General features: G+C 39.8%; 2 long non-coding RNA genes across 14 annotated transcripts in view; one reads left to right on the top strand and one right to left on the bottom strand.

The window, feature by feature from the left end:
- Positions 1 to 19,395, top strand: part of LOC142056022 (uncharacterized) — a 188,770-nt gene that overhangs the window by 133,863 nt on the left and 35,512 nt on the right. For 10 of the 13 annotated variants that reach the window (XR_012660174.1, XR_012660175.1, XR_012660177.1 and 7 more), the window contains 2 exons: positions 677 to 831; positions 6,544 to 11,486. This is a non-coding gene — a long non-coding RNA (uncharacterized LOC142056022). The remainder of the gene's footprint in view (positions 1 to 676; positions 832 to 6,543; positions 11,487 to 19,395) is intronic. The other 3 variants (XR_012660172.1, XR_012660173.1, XR_012660171.1) reach the window with 3 other exon arrangements.
- Positions 15,363 to 19,395, bottom strand: part of LOC142056026 (uncharacterized) — a 34,522-nt gene continuing 30,489 nt past the window's right edge. The window contains exon 6 of the long non-coding RNA XR_012660186.1: positions 15,363 to 18,063. This is a non-coding gene — a long non-coding RNA (uncharacterized LOC142056026). The remainder of the gene's footprint in view (positions 18,064 to 19,395) is intronic.

Raw genomic sequence — 19,395 nt, 5'->3', positions numbered from 1 at the left:
ATAATGCATTAACCTGCTTGTAATGCATTACCGTAGGCTCTTATAGATACATACACCTTTATTAGACTTACTATTAACAAATATTTCCAAAGGAAATGGATTCCTTTTCTTCAGGAAATCTCTCTGATTATGACGTTTTGTTTATGGCTTAAAAGATTATTTCAGCATTCTCCCACTCAGATGTTAGTGTCTAGAATCCTGCACCATAATTAGCTACATATGTGTACCGCAGTACTGGTCATTGCTGCCATCCATAGTGGTCTGTCATACCTGGCTACCTTTTGAGCTCATTGTTTCTTGTTTGTCACTGTGTTCCTCTATTTGTGAATGATTGTATTTGCCGAACATGTACAGCTAATGATACAGAAGTGCAAGTCTTTAGAAGTGTGACAGAGAACTTCATCTTGGGAAAAGTATTATGGATTTTTAAAATGTTATTGCATTTAATAGAATCACATTGACCTTCATAGAAGTTTCAAAATGGAAGATGCTCTGTCTTAGCCTACTGTTGCTATATCTGTTATATTGTAAAAGGCATGGTCGCTTCTGGATAGGTCCTACAGAAAGATTGGGTTCCTGAAGAAAGACAAAGAATAGTGCCAAAGTCCCAGAGTTTCTTGCAGGACGGTGCACTGACTTTCTGTGTGTACTTTTGTTCTGGTTTTCTTTGCTGCAGGTTCCTGACATGGGCCGTGTAACACCACAGCACATGCCCTGAGCTGCCCCTGCCAGCATCATCTGTCACTCCTGAGGGATTTGGGCTGTTTGGAGGCCAGAAAGCGGTTCTTCTTCCCCAAAACCCATCTGATGTAAGTGCATCTTGTCTTTAAGGTAAGTAGCAGTTAAATAAGGAGCAAAATCTACATTTCTCCTGTGGCTTTTCATGAATCATTCCGCATACGAATGCAGATTTTCAGCAAGGCAGACTGGGGTAGATTAATCAAAAGCTTCATGGAGACCTGTGGATCAGAGCCATGCCAGCTTACAGCAGTCTTTCAAAGGGGAACTTCTCTGTTGTTATGAAGTACAACAGGCACACAATGAGCATGGTGTTACTTAGGAAAAAAGTCCTGTGAGCTACAGAAACACACAAAGAAAAGAACATCTTTATTAATCTGAAGAAAGTAAGCACCTGAAATGTGCCTTGAAAGATATGCCAGCTGCTCGTGCATCTTAGTTTGTTTTAGAGAGAAAGACAGGCAATGAGGCACTTAGTTTTCAGATGTGATTGGGCCTCGGCCACCGTGAAATAATTCTGCAGTTGTCAACAACAGGGTGTTAAACCTTGGGTCTACTTAACTGAACTGAAAATGTTTCAGCAGGTCCCAGATGCCAGGCATGAGACACCAGTGACTAATGTGTTTAGCTCCCAGATTTCTTTGTCCTCTTGTCCCTACATTTTTTCTTATATTTCTTCTCTGAGATATGTTTAGTTTGTGGTCTTTGTAATTGTGAGGAGAGCCAGCAGGGCTGATGGAGATGACTGAGGCTGGTACCTCCCCTGCGCAGGCTTCCATCTGGTGTGTTTTCCTGTCTCACACCAGAGTCCCCAGGCTGGTCCGGCTCAGGTTAGGTGACGTTATCAGCCACCAATCAGGCTCTTGTAGGAAGTTACATTTTTGTGAACTGAAAAGGAAAGGATAAGCAGATCCTTGTTTTATTTTTGTTCTGAAAGGGAGGTACAAATGTTAGAATAAGCCCACATTGTCTGTCCTTAAAGAATGGTGTACTTCCTCAAGGAAAAACTTAGGATTTGTGTTCAAAATTTATTATTTGTTAGTTTGTTTCACATTTGTCAAGCTGCGATAGCAAGGTCCAACCAGGAATAACCAAGACCAGCTATTTTTTGAAGGGCAAAAACTTGCTAAGGCTTAGAGGAGGACTCCTGTTTAAAGTCAGAAGTACCAAGGAAAAATTGACTTTTGCAAGTTCAAGGGCGGGAGCTGGGATATGTAAGGAGGCTGCACTGGCCTTTCAGTTTGGAGTTTCACAGCCCATGTTTACACTTAAAAATGTGCATCTGTTGTTTCAGTTCTTTACAGAGATCTCAGCTGGGATAAACAGGTAGCAGGATGTGTGGGGGATCTTTGCCAGCAGCTGAAGTCTGTCTCAGAGGCCAAGCTGCCCATGGGGAAGGGACTAGCTTATCCTCATACTTGGATGGGATCAGTATTTGCACATCCAAATAGCAGGGCTCTACATCCATGTTCCAGTTGAACCTCAGCTGTAGTGTGACCAAAACACAGGGAGAGGAGTATCGGGGCCTTATTGAATTTGTGTTGGCACCTTGTCATTAGAAGCTTTTTATTTTTTTGTGGATCTAAAGCAGAGCAGCTGTTTACAAGGCACCCTTATTTTCTCCCATCTATTTCAGTAATAGGCAAAAATACTTTAGAAAGCGAAATCCTCTAATCAGGCCTTCCTAATGAAGAATTACTGCCTGTCTTATACTGTTCCCTTCAGACTGTTGCTGTTGTTTAATAACTCAAGTATGTGATTTGTAGCATCCTTTTGGGGGAACTGTCCTACCATGTAACATCCTTTTTGGAAGGCTGTTTGCAATATGTAGCTGTGAGCTTCCTTTGTTCAAATTCATGTTCAAATTCATGTTGCTTTAAAGCTGTTCCTCTGATGTACACACACGTTTCACTTACAGCAGTTTATCATTTTCTAACTTGAGAAGCTTGCAGGATTCTAGTCATATTTTTTTTTTCTCCTAAGCTGAGAGTTTTAAACCTAAGGAAGACCATGGGAGCAGTTTCCATTATACTATTCCAAAAACAGGCTGTGGCACCGGAGCTGTTCTCTTAGAATAAATTCCACCTCGGATAGGTTTCATTGTGCTCCAGGTTTTCTCTGGTATTTTTCTGCTATGGGTGCATGTAAAATATTATGTATTATCCTTTGTTTAGCGTCACCAGTGGCACACCATCCAGAAAGTCCACTTCAATGGTCTTGGGGTTTAAAAAAAGCCTAAACTTGTACTTGACGCTCTTTCTTGTTACAGGGTCCTGCGTACTTTCTTCTCTCAAGAAAATGGTTCAGTATTATTGGTCTCTCTTTCCATTATTGCCCCATTTTTCTACTTTTCACATATTTTTCATTAGCATGCCATAATCCATGTTGAAGTTCAGCATGCTTGCCCATATTTTACCTTTTTGGTCTGTTCTTGCATGAGCTCTGACAGTGCTCACACAGACGGCGGGTTAGCTGTAACAGGTCTTACTGAGTATTCATGGGTTTTATCTTCATTATCGTTTGACTACACAAAATTAAAAATAAAAAGGGGAGGTGAAAGCACTCCCCTGTGCACACTCTCACAGGTTCCCAACCCGAACAGAGCGAGAGTGACGTCATGCCAGTCATTTTGTGCATCACAAGGCCCATGGCAGAGTGAGGCATCTGTGTCAGCCCCAGCCATTTTTCCCTGCTGGCTTGTCTGGCTGCTCGTGGCCTCGGCACCAGTGGGGCAGGACCCCGCTCCAGTCCTGTCCCATCTCTACAAGCTGACAAACCCTTGGCCCTCTGCTTAGATTTCCAAAGTTAATTTGCTGTTTTCCAACTCTGAAAACACATTTTGACCTGACCGTGTTTCTGTAAATATCCTCTTTGCTTGTCACAGCTATCTCCATGATAAAATGACCGCTTGCATGGTGTCGAGTAATTGGCAGGAACAAAAGAGAAAATTAATCAAGACCAGTGGGGTTTTTTTCCTGTTTTCTTGACCTAGACGTTGCTCACTGAAGGTGCAGATTTGCTGGAAAACAATAGTATCTAAAAAGAAAACCGCTTCCCTTACGCTTAGAGTAGCATTAAAAAACAATCTCTCAAAACAAATTGATTCAAAATAATTCTCAAAAAAAGAAATGTGTTTCAAGATGAATGGGAAGACATGTTTTTGTAGTGGATAGAGCATTTTTACATAGTACAAATTTTATGAAAGTCATAAAGTTTTATGAATTTTCATGTCTTTCTCAGAAGAACTGGAATCCTATTGTCAGTATGTTATGTGGGAAAAGGTCACCAGATCTGTTCCTAAATGAGAGGAATTTGCAAATGAGCGATTACATAGGTTTGGGAAGACAGTTTAAAATAAATTCAGCATCTGCGCTGAGGGAAATGCACAGGCGATAGAGCAAAATCAGTTGCCTGCCTTCAGGATTCTTTTGGGTTTTCTGTGTCCAAAACCTAGCAAACATCTGTGCCATGCAGGATTTATCTTCTGTCGCAGGAATTTGACTCCCTTTCTTGAGATAAATAAGATAGGACCTGCTCGCTAGTCTCATGAGCTGCAAGTTGCTGAACTTCAGATTCATAGCTGAACTTCAGATAAAACGTCCCTGAAATTGCTGCATGTCCACGTCCTTGGTGCTGGCTGGCACCCAAGCCATAGATGTGCCTCGGCTGAGCTCAGGATACAGTACACCAGTCACCTTGAGGTGCACACTGAATTTAATTCCAGCTATAGCTAGGGACACAAACCGTGTTATAATTACTGGTTCAAACCCCATTGCGTTTATGGATCAAGCTTGCAAGTATGGTCCTGTGAAATGACACAAGATCTGTTTCAGCAGAAACTGGGAAGCAATGATTTTTACCAATTTTTTTTCCTGTTAACTTTAAACTGTTGACATGGTGCTAAATTCAGTACACTGAAGGTGTTTCCATGTGTCATTTCTAATAGGATACAGGTGTCAGACAGTTTGAGATTATTTCAAACCTAATTTTCCTAGAGTGAAGCTACAAACAGTTACACCAGAAGCAGATGTTGGGCCTTTCTCACCCCTCCAAAATGTGGTTTGGCATCCATCCAGACTGAGTCTATGGGGAAAAAGAGAAAATTATATTTAATTTTAGCTTGCTTGGTTTCCTCCTTTCAAAATCTACATGAATGTGCAATAAAAAAAAGCCCATCCCTTTTCCCTCTGCTTACACAGGGACTAAGTATCTTGTTGCAAACAGATGGAGTACAGGCAGGTTGGGACGTGAATGCTTTTCCATCTCCACGCTATCACTCTGTGGCCCAAAATCTGGCATAAAATGCTACCTTTTCCTTTTTGCCCTCTTAGCCCTGTCTCTGTCTGTTACTTTTCTAGTGCAATGGTTGGAAGCAGCAGCCAGGAAACAGAGGTGGCAAGGACTGTGCCTAAAGCAGCAGTTCAGAGTCTTGCCTCTGGTCCACCTCCATTGACCTACCTGGGGTTGGTCGCTGGGACTCAAGAGAGAAGCCCTAAGAGCATCTCCTTCCCTCAGCCTTCAAGCTGCTACTATTTTCCCTGGCTTTTCTTATTTATCGAAGTGATGGTCCTTTTCCACCTTGTGTTGTTCTTGCAGTTTAACATAGGACTGGAAGTAATACCTCAGCTATGCGGCGTGGATACAAAAACTAGATCACTTTCTGGCACCGGGCTCTCCTGAGGATGGTACATGTTCTCCATCAAGAGTAGCTTCACCAGTTTAGTTACACTTCATTAGAACTCATGTAGGTGACAGAAAAATTGAGCTCATAATCCTGGTATTGGATCCTTGTAGAAAAGAAGACCCTATTCTGAGGTTTGCCATGCAAATTTTGGTTTCTGCTACTCAAATATATCTTTCTTCACCTGCTTCTGGTAAATGAATGTTACAACCATAAAGCCCACTTGTGCTACAACCGTATGTAAAGTCAAATTGCCATTAAATGCTACAGTTGGACAATTTTAGTCCAAATAGCCACATGTGAAAAAAAAAATCCTTAAGGATTTCATAAAATGTATTGTGGAGATGGCTCTACATTTTTTTTTACTCAGTATTTGTTGGTCATGCAAATGCTACTGAAAAGTTGCCGCCATAACTGAACAACAAATCCTTTAAGAGTTAAGAGCCATAAATGTGGACTGGGAAATGAAGGAGCAGCATATCTGTATCATCCAGCCCTACATGCCAGAGGAAAAAAGCACAAAGTCCTTCCTCACACCATGAGGACTCCACACACTGTTAAATACACACGGGAAAATTGGCAGGTGCTGCATGGGAGGCATTAATGCTGCTGCTCATCTGCAGTGTCAGTACAGGTTGCACTAGCAAGGTTCTCAAGTCAGCTCCTCTCCGAGGCCACCAACGGGGATGGTGAATATGATCAATAGAAAGCATCAAGTGCTGGCTTGCAAATCAAAGGCAAAGCTATGGAAACACCACTCTGCAAAAGGGGTTTTAACTGCGCTGCCAGGAAGTTATCTAGAGGCATTTGAAGACCAGCTCGGTAACAGGAAATTAATCAAAAGCATTTTCAAGCAGATCCTCGGCCAGTGAGTGATGCTGTGGCTATTTATACTGTTGAACTATGGCAATTTACCCCTGTTAAGGATCTGCTCAGATGTCAGATATTAGCCACTGCCAGAACAAGTGACCTTTCTGCACAGTACATTAAGAACAAAAAGATGGAAATTCCCATTTTCCAAGCGTGGTCCAAATAAACCTCTGTGCTCTTGTTAAACCTCTGTGCTCTTGTTAAACCAGCTGCATTGAAGAGGAGTGATTATAACAAGCTTTTTTTTTTTTTAGCCTGCACCTGTCTCTCCTTCCGCAGCTGAGGACATGCTGGAATCTACTTCCCTGTAGACCTGATCCTGTACAAGCTTCAGGTGGAAATTAAATTCATCATTATCTACATCTATTTTTACTTAACCACTTGAGGGGAAAAAACACCTGATGGCCAGCAGTTACTGGAACAGGCAGTAGCTAGTCACTTGCAGTGAAGAAAAGCTCCCCCATTTCTCCATCCCCAAATAGATGAGATATGGGGAGTTTTTTTTTAGTTTTCATTCTTATGGTCATCAAGGTCTTGCAAAGGAGAGAGGATCAACTTTGAGCAGCCTTGTGTGGCCATTAGCTGCAGTCAGTCTCCTGAGAAGGTGACAGCTTCACTCCCACTTAGGTGGAAAGGCTCCCTCTCGCTTTAGGCACAGCCACATGGATCAAGGCAGTAACGCCTTTTCATCAAGAAATATACAGGAAAGAAGTATGTCAAACTACAGAGAAAAACATGTAAGTGTGATTTTTCTGAGGAATTTAAGACTTTCCTAGAGCAAAACTGGGTTCAGCATTGTCCCTGAAGAAATGGGAGGCTGCAGAACTGTCACTTTTCCTCCTAGAACATCCCTTTACTGTAAAAATGTTTGAAGTCCACAGAGTGCCATGAGATGTTCCACTTATTCCTTCTATGTAAACAAGCAGTGGCATTTCTAGAGTGTGGGTTTCATTTAAAGTACCTCCCCTCTTTCATAGGAATAACTTTTATATACTTGATTGTTTTGTTCGGGTGATTCTTACACATTGATCTCATCTGCCTGCGGAGCTGAAGTTTCTCCATCTTCCCTCAGCTGCCATTCACTGAAGAACATGCATAGTGCCAGCAGATTGATTTCTGGCACAGTGACAGAGGAAAACTAATGGCTTCGAAACTGGCATTATTGGAATTTTTTTTTTTGTCCAAAATGACTGGATTTTTCTGCCTTAAAATGTGATGCCTGGAAACTGGCTGGCACTGTATAAGCAAATTATTCTTTTACCGTAAATCAGACATCCCACATAATCTGTATTTCTGGGGAAGAAAAAATAAAAGTAGAACTTGAATTGTTTTGTGACAGGATGCTGTATATGACTGAGGCAAGGCAGCGTGATGCTCACTGAAGATTACTAGCCAAAAACATGCGTAGCACTAAAACATGTCAAAATAGGGTAAGAATAATAAATTATTGTTAAACAAAATGCTGACCCAAAATGTCACCCTAGGTTCTATCAAATGGTAACTGGGTACAAGGTTCTAAAAAGATTAATTTTCCAGGGGAGTTGTAGCTATTTCTATTGTAGATGAATTCTACTCTTGTCACTGCCTGCTTGAAATAAGGATAAAATTAGATTTTTCAGAATAATACTTGTAATGCAAATGCATTTAGTGCAAATGATACCCCCCCAAAATGTCTTGCCACAGAAAAAAAACTAAGCTAAAGGAAAAATTTGGTAAACTCTTTTAAATATTTTACAGATAAGTTTTAGAAAGACACCAGATTTAGTGAGGAGGTTTTTTTCTTCCTAAAAATAGTTATTAATGTGTTTATCTCTGTAACAGTAAGGCACTCATTGTAAGATCATTTTTTAATTTCAAGGCAGTACTGGAACTTTGTGTAGTTTGATTCTCTGTCATCTGGGGTTTGAGCAGAATTACAACCACAAGTGCAGCCGTTCAGGATTATGATTGCATGATAGAAAATTACTACTTTTGGCATACTAATTAGCCAGTGAATAGAGTCCATAAAAACTAGGGATACGAACCAGAAAATGTTATTCATTAATTTTGTTTATGGTTATTTAATTTTAATTATAATACTTTAAAGCTATTTAAATCTACAACTCCATCAAATGTAAGTTAATGTAGCATATTTTGCAAAAATAATCAAGGCCCGGTAATATAGATCACTATAGAGCCTGCAATTAAATCTTTGATGAGAGTTTCAAAGTGATTTTTAAATGTGCACACGGCTTATAAAAAGTGCTTTACAAAAGCTCTACTTCTGTCATCATGACTTCACAAATGTTTCTCTGGCATTTTCCAAGTTTAATTTGCGTTCAAATCCAAAATGGAAATGTTTGTAATTGAGTAATTGCCTTGCAAATAAATATTATCTGTAGGTAGGAAAAAAACCTAGTTTTCACACCTGTTTTCCCGCATAAGTGGTGATAAGGAGTATTTTTCTATTGACCATAAAAGCCTTTAATACTATTAATGCCATTATGCCTTGCAGAGTAGGTGTTGGCTACCCATTTCAGGTGTCTTTTCTCTCTGAAGAGATGAATCAGGGTCCGGTCTTACAGCTGCAATTGTGGCACTGTCACAATGGTTAAAGAGAAGTTCACCCTGCCGCTGACAGCAGGGACTGCATCTCACTGCTGTACGCACCTGTGGAAGGATTTCATGAGTTGGAGGGTGATTTCTCTGCCATCAGCTGGGTTTTATTCTGCAGGAACCAGTGTGCACCGTTTATTCGTTACTCTCGTCACAGGTTTTGTTCACATCTGTGCCTACTCAAACGGTGCTCAAAAAGCAGCACCTTTGTAGGGTTCCGTCAGGAACAGTGACATCTTACCTATGTCAGCAAGCCCCCAGGCCCGCCTGCACCTCTGACAGCACAAAAATGGGGTGGAAGGGGTTTGGGCTTTTTTTTTTTCCTGGAATAATTTCCTTATAATTGAATGACATGTTTAAGACAGGCTTTCACTGCCTCGTGTTACAACGTAGGAGCTCACAGGTTTGCAGCAATAAGCAGGCTGGCTGTAGGCAATTAGAAAACCTCGGGGTTTTAAGAGTCTAGTCACTAAAATATGTTACAGCTCAAGTCATTGTTTAACAATCTGAGTCTCTTACAGCTGTGAAACACTCCCATCATCAAGTAGGTCTCTGGGACTCCCTCAGGAATGGCAGGCTCTAGACGTCCAGCTGCTAGGAACAAAAATAAATCTCTTTGAAGACTTATTTGCCATCACATTGTGTGAGGACTTAGAAAGGCTGAAATATTTTAATCGTTAATCTCCATTCATCAAATCTTGTCATTCTTAACAAAACTCCAAAATAGTTTCAGCTGTGAGTTGAATGTTGATGACACCAACCTCTGTACATAGATATCAATTTTGCGGTTAAGATATGCCACACGCAAGACATGCCTGTTGCAACTGAAACAATCCCTGCCCATGCAGAGACACTAGGGAGCATTTCATAACTCATTATTATTTATGCTCTTAGCTATCGCAGAGGGATAACACCAGAACTTTAATAGTTATTGATCACAAACCTCTATTAACCAGCGTTGTAATCCTTTTTGTTAATGGTCAAGCAGCCTATGATACTGACATGTAGCGTTTGTTCTCGTTACTATGGGATAACACTAGGAGCAGCAGTCGCTGCTATTAGACGCGGTCACCTCATAGAAATATTCATTGCAGAAACTTGCTTGGTTGGAAAAATATCTTAATGCCTGATCAAAAACTCAGCAGAACCTGGGGGTCTATTTCAGTGAGGCGTGAAGAAAACCCTTTTTTCTTCTTCTCTCTTTTCCGAGGTGCTTGTTTTAAAGTAGTAACTGTTTCTATTTTTTTCTCAAGATGTTTAATTTTTTTTGCTGTCCTAAAAAGAAAGGAAATAAAAAACAAAGTCAAGGAAAATTTGGCCATAGTTAAAACGTTCCCTGACCTCTTCCTTGCTAGTACTTTTAACATTAGATAAATTAATAGCAAACGTGTTGCACAACTTAGAGGTGAGTGCTTAATGACTTAAAGACTTTCAGGCTGGCAAATATTTCCAGACAAAGGGACCCAGCATATTTCTTTAGGCTGGTTTTCCTCCTAGTATTCCTTCTTTTTTACAAGCAATGGTTTGCTTCTCCCAGCCTCCCACCCTTCTTCCTTGAGCAACCCAGAGACCATTAGTGCTATATTTGTGATGTTGTACTAGTCTGCGAGGTGCGGTCAGCAGAAGAAAAGGTTACTGCATGTGGGAAAACTTGCACAGCCTCTGTAGGCAGAAATATCTGAAGTGTGCACTTCAAAGGAAGAGCAGTTTCCTGCTGGCCAAGTGCATGGCTATTGCATGAACATCCTACTGATTCTTTACTCTTCTAGGAGACAAACTCCTCCAGACTTCAGGAAAAATCAGCACTTCTTAATATCTTCTGTCAGAGGGACAAAAAGCCCTGCAGTCATTTAGGGAGAAAAACCTTATCCCCCTTCAGAGACAAGATAACTTTCAGGGTGCAGAGGTTAGATTGTCTTCCCAAATCAATACAGCATGGGAATGAGGAATAAAAAGTCCTAGCCCAAGAGTTATTTTCAAGGGCTTTTATGTTCTTTTGAAGCACGAGCCAAAGCCCGTTGCAGGCTCCCGTGGAAATGTTCACATTAACATCGGTATTTAATTTTTCTGGGTTTTGGATCTATTTGAAGAAGGACAGAGAATAATGTTAAAATTGCTATAAACTGTTAAAAATGTTTCGACCTGCTCTTGAATGTTTGGTGGTTTGGTTTTTTTAAGCTTGTGTGGTTTTCACTGTGGTTTTATTTATGCCCATTGCTGCAAGTAGGGATGAGAGCCTGGACAGTGCTTATGCAGAGCGATGGGGAGACTCCTGCAGTAGCCCTGGTGACCTCATCTTCTTTCTTAGTGCAACTTTCCACCAAGTTTACTGTAGCTTTTGATTTTTTATTTTATTATTCCCTTCCACAGAAGGTTTTTCCTGTGTTTGTTGTTTCCAAGAGCTTTCTGTCTGATTTATTTTCTATTTTCAGGACTCAGTGAAGCAGAAAAAAAATGTTAGTCTTTGGTGGCCAGGGAAAATAACAAAAGTTCGCAGAGGTGGTCTCCAGATGATGCAGCTCTCGCCGAAGCAATCGTGCTGTTCTGTGTTGCCCCTGATGAGGGAGCAAATCTACGGCAGCAGCAGGGCTGGCAAGCGCAGGTAAGCTGCCTTCACTGAATGTGCTAAGAAATCACCAGCACAAACACATTCCAGCTTTGGCAGTGTTCAAATAATGGCTATTACTGCTCCAGGGAGGAAATAATTAAAGCCATTTCTTGACTCTGACAGTTTGATACTGGTGGTTTTCAATAGCAAATTACCAACATCTGTACAGCAAAGTTCAGCTACTGAAGCAATTATTCAGCAGGGCTAACCACGGAGGTGCTAGGACTTTTTCATTTTCTAGATGTCTCCTAGTTAGATGTGACCTACAGTCGAGACCTAAACTGCACACGATGGCAAACTACTTCTCTTGCGTTAGAAATGTAAATGAAACCATATGGAAAGCTTAATATTCTGTGAAAAACCCAGTGGCAAATGCGTCAAAGATGGAAAATTAAAGACTGGAAAGACATCTGAATGGGTTTCTTAATTATGTAACAATTTCAAGTTTCCAGAGCAATTCAGAAGTAAAATTTATACGATTCATTGAATTCCACAAAAATTGATGGCTTTTCATTCCCACACACTGTTATAACTGTTTTGCATAGTAAACACAAAGAGAGTGCGACTGTACAAGCTGAAAACTCACATCTACAGCCCACAGCAAGCAACAGAGCACTGCAAATTTTTGTTGCTGGTGAATGAAAAGGGTAGTAAAGAAGTTAACTAAGCTAGGTATATCTCTAACTCTAGATATTTCTTTTTAAACACCAGCTAGAAAAGATAATACAGTCTGAGCAGGAATGAGAGGCTGTGGTATGAAATACATTTCTGAGAGAGAATTGGTTTGACAATAAAAATACTGCCGTATTATTCCAGTGTTTATGTTGTAACTAAGTGTCTGTCAGGATTTTATGTTATAAACCACTTTGGTCAAGGATTTACTGAGGTATCAAGCTTTAGTTTAGTTTGTAAACTGGCACGCTGTCTTCAGCTCCGTTTTGCTGTTATTTAAGCTTCAGAACCCGATGAAGGCGTAGCACGATTGCTGTAAAAATACACCATCACTTTAAAGTAGAGCTTCAAACTTCAGAAATCTTTTGGGTGGCCTGGTGGGGGGATGAAAATAGCTTGTACACCCATCATCTGATAACTGAGCAGCTTTAAAATATCCCTGGAATCTCTTGTTACCTTGCCTGAATAGTGACAGCAGGACAGGCACAAGAAAGAATATGCTGATTTCTAAGATAATGAAGTAATGAACATCTCATTTGCAAATATTTGATCCGTGGTGCTGCAAAGATAGAAGTATAATTCATTGCAAAATTCCGAGCATGCCTGTTGAGAATCGCTCTACGGGGTGGATGGTCCTGAGTCCGTAGCTGGGTGGAATCCGCACTCATCCTGCCTCCAGCTACTTGACTGCCAAGGAAGGAGAAGAAAATTCTTATCACGCATCAACCTCTTCTTGCCGTGTAGTTACCAATGCATTGGCACGTAAGGGCAGGTCCCCAGCTTTAGGAGATTTGCAATAAGGATTTTATACAAACTGTGCAGTGTGGGATAACAGACAATTAAGGAGGAGTTGTTTTGCATATGCAACTTGAACTGAGCCAAAAAGTGTTACTTGACTGAATACACAATTTGTTTTCATGTCTTTATTTCCTCTTTTAACATTTCCACATAAATACTACTTATAGTAAGTAATAGATTTGGACTCCTGCTACAAAATAAGCAGATGGAATTTGTTAAATTGTAGAAACTGGTTTGTTGTAAGCACAAAGTATAGAGAGAGGGCGTATAAAAGACAACTTTCATTTCAGTTGTGTTAGAACCATAGGAAACCAAGCAGTAGTAAAATAAGCTATTACTGCTGATGAGAGATTATAGTCTTTATGGCCCTAATCAGCTAACTAGGCTGTGGCAAAAATCATCTATAGACATTGGATGATTAAACCCTTACTTCCCTTTAGAGAAAAGAGAAATAGGTTTGAACTCATACAAAATCTGAGTAAGTTACTCAGACTTAGATCAATTTAATTTAGATATTGATGTGCAAGTGCAAATCAACCTAATAATGCATTTAATCAATTACAGACAGTTATATTTTGAAATTGATAAGGAAGAGAGCATCTCGTTATAACAATGCATTATTATAACTATAATACAGCAATTTTCAGGCCTCATTCCAAGCAGAATATTGTGCAAGTTATGGTCCAATGTAATCAGTATCCATCACACAAGTCCTCCTTCTAAACCTCAGGAAAAAGTAGGTCACTCATTTTTTCACGGTAGTACAAAATTCAAGTGCTGTGAAGAGAAACTAAATGCAAACGAAGTAGACTGGGAAATATTTGTACGGTTTTGATAAGGAAGGGAAGCTGCTCTGTACGCAGTCAGTGTACACTGTATAGAAGAAAATAGGTGAATATTGCTTTTCACTCTTAATCTTCATTTGACATTAATGTGGACAGAGCAAGCCTAGATATTGTATTCACATCAGTAGCACCTTAAGACATTGTGATGATTTATTGCAGTGAGACCCATATGAATCAGTATTGATTGTCCACTTACTTTAAGGTTCCTTGAGAGTAATGTGATGGTGCAGCTTCCAGGCAAATCCATGGTGCCTTGATTCATGAGCACTTTGGGGGGAAGGGGTAAGGATAAGGTGTAACACTTACCTTTATTTTGCAATTGAGATTTTTCTTGTGTAAGGTTAAATTAAGAGTTTAAAAAGAAGAACCGAATGACTGCAATAAATAAACTGAGAGGAATGTTTTGTCAGTATCTAGGCTGTTTGAGAGGACTTTTGGCTTCTTACCAGGGTACCTGTCTCATTGCATATTGGGGTCATCCCGGAGCATCCAGCATGAGACTGTCTAATGTTACTGATAAAAGAAGCTGGGGTTGGAGTAACTGGCGTTGGAGCGAGCATAAGTTGTGTCACTTTTGTCACGTTGGTCTTCTGTGTTTCTGCTGAATGTATTTAGTTCCACAAACATACCGAATTGTAGGTATTTATTTACAATATCTCCATCTGGGGAAATCCACCAAGGTAATTTGAAGTGTATTTTTTTCCTAGGAACCTACATTATCCACTCCTTATTTTCACCTATCTCTTGATGCTTAGGGAGCAGTCATTTATTTTATCAGGTTGGTTTAGGCAACAAGTTGCACTATATCTGATAGCCTTGTGTGTGTTTGTTTGACCGGAGCCATGTGCAAGTTGCAGAGCAGAGAATCCAACGCGCTGTGTCACTAACGAAACCCTGGGGTTTTGCACCTCCATACATTTCTGTTTCTCAACGGCCAGTGAAGAGGAAGAGTAAGGGGACTCTCACAGAATGAATGCCGTAAGGAATTATTTTTCATCTGCTCGTATTTACCCAAAAATAAACATAGCGAATTATGCCTTTAAAAGTTCAAGCCTTTGAATGGAGGTTTGTGCTTAGCAGGCATAAGTCAAGAAGTCACTTGCAGCAGAACTGGGTTTGTTTATCATCGCCTGCAATATCCCGAATCTCTGCTAGCTATTGCAAACAGTTTGGTGAGCAAGCAGATGAGATGTCAGAGGACAAAGTACCACTCTCTAAGGGTAAGATCTTGAACATCGTTAAGATAACGGCAAGGTGTAGTAGAGAAAAGTGTGATTTAGGCAGTGAGTTGATTTTTATATATATATATATATATACAACAATTCTCCCAAAGCAAGAAACAAACCTTAGAAAATATTCTTTTATATCTGATGCTAGAAGAAACCAAACTTTTTTCATCTCCTTATTGTACTAAATGATAATTTCTGCTTTCTGAACATTGCAAATAAAGCCAGACAATTCCATGGTTTCTGGAGGACTTCACTGATAATCTTTCGGTTGTCGGAATGATCTTGGCTGAGATTGTCTGCTCCCTTCTGTTTTTTTTATTTTTGTTCAGGTGTGATAATTTCTAAAGACTGGCAGGCATCACTTGTCCATATTCAAAAGATGGAATTTTTGAAGGTTTTGAAGCTTAGAAGCTACAGAACTTGCTGCTTAAAATATTTTGTCATGGGGTTTTATCAGGAGTCTGAAAAATTATGCTTTGTTTCTTGAGTCATCTGTAAGGGACATTAAGATCTCCCAACAAACATGTATTTGTAAAGCGTTCCTGAGAATAAAAAATATGTTGTTGAATACAGAGGGTATTCTTCACAAAACTCTTCTAATTACTTGCTTGTTCATTCTTGCTCTTTGCTCATTTTCTTCACCATGTTTATGGCATCAGTGTTATGGTTCTTTGAGGGACGGTGTCTCTGACTTCACATTTCAGGAAAGACCATAGTACAGTTGAGCTAATGAGAAAATTGCTCGTGCCCTTGATGTGAACTTGTATCGTGCTGCTTCTAGAAAAGTGTCAATGTTCATTTGTCAGAGGCTTCCATTCCCTCTCTTAAAATTTGCACTGGCTTACATCCAGTCTGTCGCTCCACCAACTGCCGAGCAGACACAGGGGAGGAAACGGCTCTTTCCCGTCTTTTTCTGGTCCTGGCCATGGTTAATGCACAATGATATTAAGTCTTTCTCTGGGATGGCTTTAGTGACTATGACAATAGTAATGTGATGTTTATTCCTATCTATGAAGACAGAGGAAGAGCAATTGTGACACAAACCTTCAAAGATGAGTATGTGTTACACTCTGTTGCTCTGCGCTGGAAGAGCGCGTGCCCATGCTCTGGCAAACATTTCCATGGAGATTTAACCAGGCAGAAGCCCCCAGACTTTTGTGTGGGTGAAAACATTGCTGTCTTGTGATCTAGCATTAACACAGATAATACTAATAAATCGCAGTTCTTATTGGGATGTTTCCCTGTCCTATTAAAAAGGAAAATTTTATAAAGTAATATTTCTCTCCACTGCCATCTAGTGAAGTTATTACACTGTGTAAAGGCTTTCATGCTCTCAGCTGAGCGTTGTAATAGCTAATTATATCTTAATAGCACACAGGACTTTGTGCAGAAAATAGAGTTTGAATGCAGAGTAGCTAATATTCATCCCTGGGGTAATAGCAAATAGTACAAAATAAATGAGGTATAATAAATTTAATCATAGAATTCTAACAATGGTTATGATGATAGAGGTACTCAAAAGGGTTTATGCTTGTTATCAGAAGAGCAGAAGTGATTGGCCAACACCTAGATTCAAAACAGAAAGTTTTAAGTAAAGCAAGGACCAAATCTCTGCAGGCTGGTGGAACGGTTTAAATTCAGGCTTTTTTTTGTGAAAAGTATACTGGTCTCTTAGGGGTGAAACCAAGACAAGTTAAAAAATAAAAATGTAACTCTTGTGGCAAATTTATGGTTTCTGTTTTGTCAATCATCCTAGAAGACTAGCTTTAGATGAAGTTATTGTCTGTTTTTACCGAAGCCTTCCAGGACCTTACAGAAAATTTGTTCTCACATAGCGTATCCCTTCACCAAGGTCTGAAAGGGGTCATTTGGGCATTGCCCTGCCCCAGATCAATCTCATAATCAAGAAACTATTACTCTCTTCTTCACTTACATGTATTTTTCAGTGTTGTAATGCAGCCCCTCAGTTTTCTCTAGCTTCAGCAGGTGCACTTCACTCCATCCTTTCAAATACATCTCCAACCAATCCTGCTCTGCCTCTTTTTGTGTCTCGTTTATTGGTCTGCATCTTCTACTTCAAGTCCGTGTCTTCAAGTCGGCAGAGTGATGCTCACCAAAGTCCGCACTGAAGTTCTTTGGCCTAGAACTTGAATGATGCTTTTTAAAAACCAGCTTTTGAGATTTTCAATAAACCCCAGGTCGTGCCGAGCAAAACACACCATGGGTGTGCTCTGGTGGTTTCACTGCTTCCGCTGCCAGGATGGGCACCTAATCGGCTTTTGCTGTGAGCACTTTATGCCTCTCCATTTCTGTTCAGCTCAATGAGATTGATTTTGTTTAAAGATCCTTGACTATTTTTGTAACATACAAGTAGGTCAACCCATCTTTTCCTGATAGTGGAAATAGCTGAAGCAGGACATACAGCTCTGAAATCATTACTCTCTTCATGTATCATTTAGTGAGCAAAATCTTCTTGTGAAAGTCTTAAAATCAGAAGCGGTTCCCAGCACAAGAGATTAAAATTAATTTAGGCTGAAAAAAGACATAATTCTAACTTGATTTAGAAGAAGGAAGAATCAAGACAAGTGAAAACCAGATTCCTTTGGTGGCTGAAAGCTGTATTTCCATTGCCATAGCTGAGCAGTATCTCTGCGCTCCAGTTCATTTACTGTCTTTCCACTTCAGTTTCACAGGCACGATGGAAAAGCACTGATTCATACAAGGCTAAGCTGTACATTTCTCTACGTAACTTTAGTAGGAGTGTCATGGTTTGCTTCTCTGTTTTTCAATTTTGTTCTACCAAACTTATTTTCCACAAAATCTACTAGGCAACATTTACTGGCAAACTTTGTGTGTATCCTTCAGCCCTAACTGATTAAATATTATTGTAAAATAGAAATGAAAGATGAGTTTATATTTTAACTTGGGGTTAAAAGCTGCAGTCTGTGCTTCCAGGCAGGAACCATACATGTACAGACTTGCTGTGTTTTCTAAAGTTGCAGAAAGGAAGTGAAGCGAGCTGGTCATCTGGTAAAAAAAAGACAAGTGCAGGGTGGAATAAGTTTCTGGTTATTTATTTTGGAGGAAGCTTTTTTAAAGTATTCAATTGAATTGTGTCATAAAGTGTAAATTATAGAACAAAATTTCTTAACTTTGCTAAAATGTTTGGGAAATTTAGGAGACTTTGAAAAATCTGATCCTTGTAGTTCTGAATGAGCTTGCTATATTCAGTAATTGGAGCCATATTTAAAGAAAAATGCTTTCTTTGGTTAACTGAAGAAAGGCTAAATAGGATTGAGTTGTAGCCACTACCCCCCTGAACCAAGCTAAGTGCTTGAGAGAGGAGTTGTTTTCCCTGTCTCTTGAGACAATGAATAACTGTCTTCTAAATAATCTTAAATCACACGGTCTGCCCAGGCATATTTACAGTATGCCAGGGTAGCCAGACAATGACCGTGTTGCTAATTATAAGTAAGCAGGCGGTTTGATTCATTGTCAACTTCAGTACTGATCTTTTGCTGAATAACATTTAATTTCCAGCCAAACTGTATTTAAGCTTCTTTGTTCAAGGAGTTCCCTTCCTGAGTTAGAAGCAATGATATTTGAACACTTAATTGCATGTTGCTGTAATACTTACACTTCACTTTTATTGGAAAAATACAGTTCCAAGTAGAAAACTTCAACCAGTGCATCATCTTTAGTTACAGTTTCGCCCAAGGTGCTGCAGGTGAATAGCGCATAGAGAACCTACAATGTGGTTCCTAAGCAGGCCTATTACCAATAAACACCTTCAAAAGTACATTATGTACTTAAAGATATCAAGCACATCAGGAGGAAGAAAGAAATTGAATTCCTGTGGTATTGCATGGGTCACATTGTGTTCTCAACCAGAATTTTCATGCCTTGTTTTGAAGTTGCCAAGTAAGGTTTTAGTATTAAAAGGTTCTCTTTTGTTCTTTCCATGATTGTTTATGTTGGACCTCACATATTCCAAGCTCTTTTTTTATTTCCCCAAAACAATGTCAGAGCTTGTGGACATTCCTACAGCTGATAAAGCAATGTAAATTGCCTTTATGTCTCAAGATAAAAAGCAGTGTGGCAGATTAAATGGCATGCCCCCTTTTGAAGGGTAACAAGAAAGGAAAACTCCATGAGTGTAAAGCCACTTGTTCCTCAAGTTGAGTCAGCTGCTTGATGGATAGGTAGCTGTAGAAGAAGGACGAATACAGGGCATTTTATCAAGACACAGGAAAGATTAAGATTGATTATATACCCTAGTTTTGCATAGTGCTGCTTTTACACGTACTATTAAATCCAGACTGGAGAACAAAGGTAAAATACTGTACGATGTGCTGATGC

This window comes from Phalacrocorax aristotelis, chromosome 4 (assembly GCF_949628215.1).
Source record: "Phalacrocorax aristotelis chromosome 4, bGulAri2.1, whole genome shotgun sequence".
NCBI classification, from domain to species: domain Eukaryota; kingdom Metazoa; phylum Chordata; class Aves; order Suliformes; family Phalacrocoracidae; genus Phalacrocorax; species Phalacrocorax aristotelis.
This window is presented reverse-complemented; position numbering and strand designations above follow the sequence as displayed.